Genomic DNA, 1,342 nt, shown 5'->3' on the forward strand with positions numbered 1-1,342 from the left:
TCCCTTTCCCCTGGGCGGGGTGAAAGGCTCTCCACCTCAAGCTTGGGTCTTCTACCAGAGGCCTGGGAGCTTGAGGGGTTTTTTGCAGCATCTCAGCTGTTCCTATAGGTCTGCACTTTTCTGGACTGAGATGTCAGATGTTTCTCCATGTTACTGTTAGGGCCACTTCTCCAGCATGGGGATCACTGCTCCAAGTGCTCCAATGGGCACTACAGTTATATATATATATATATATATATATATATATTAGGGTTGGGCAATATTGGCAAAGAAAATTTATCATGATTAATTGTGGTATTTAGCCAATAACAATTAATATGACGATCAATCCCCTGAGGTCCCTGGACGCCTGCATGTCCTACTCACATGACCAAATGAAATTACTCTACTGGGAAATATTTGCTCTCCATAAAAATCTATTCCAAATTGTGTCAAAAGTACAGACTTCAGGTTATACATACATTTTTAAATTGTGTTCATAGGCCAAGTTAAACCAGAGTTATGATAAATAAATTACAGAACTTTTTTTTAATGTTTGTCATATTTGAAGCAGAATGACTGAATCTGCCTGGTGGCATTAATTGTATTAATCATCAAGTGCCAAAAAATAATTGATTAAAGTTTTTTCTGATAATCACTAAAAGGCAGATTATGGGTCATGTGCAGAATTAATGGATGATGAGGATGTGAGTGAAGCAGAATTCAGCTGGTTTTCTCACAGAAAGTGTGCATTTCTGACTGAAATACTGTATCTTATGCCTCAGTTTATTCATTTTCTACATGCTGGATTCAAGATAATGTGTGTTCAAAGGCATACCTTTGGAAAAAAAGTATTTATACATTTAAAAAATTTGCACACCCCCCCCCCCGAAGTACCTCTGTGACCCCACAGTTGACGACCTCTGATTCATCCCTTCCAAAGAAAACCTATTTTAAAATTTGCTACATCATTTTTTACCAATTAAACAGGACTCAGCCAAGCCAGTTGACAATGCATTTAACAAATACATAGTCCAAAAATTTAGCACACAGACAAATCATCCATCTACATACACAAACAGCAGCAAGCTTGCCCATAGAAGCCAGGTCAGTCAGTCAACCCTGGGGTCCTATGGTATTAATCAGTCTAGTTTCTGCTGAAAAGCTCAATCTGCAGATGATGGATGAGCCATCAGGCTGGGGGAACGCAAGTGACAGGTGACAAAGAAGGACACACACACCTGTATAAATCCACTATCCCTCCTGTCTGGGCTTGATGCTACACCATCGAGACAGCACAATATAAATGTGTGTGTGTGTGTGTGTGTGTGTGTGTGTGTGTGTGTGTGTGTGTGTGTGTGTG

The 1,342-nt window shown here is 39.9% G+C and overlaps 1 protein-coding gene across 3 annotated transcripts in view; it reads right to left on the reverse strand.

The window, feature by feature from the left end:
* kiaa0825 (KIAA0825 ortholog) overlaps nt 1–1,342 on the reverse strand; it is a 142,995-nt gene that overhangs the window by 85,381 nt on the left and 56,272 nt on the right. The gene's annotated exons all lie outside the window — the stretch shown is intronic.

This window comes from Austrofundulus limnaeus, unplaced genomic scaffold, assembly GCF_001266775.1.
Source record: "Austrofundulus limnaeus strain Quisiro unplaced genomic scaffold, Austrofundulus_limnaeus-1.0 Scaffold92, whole genome shotgun sequence".
Lineage (NCBI taxonomy): Eukaryota > Metazoa > Chordata > Actinopteri > Cyprinodontiformes > Rivulidae > Austrofundulus > Austrofundulus limnaeus.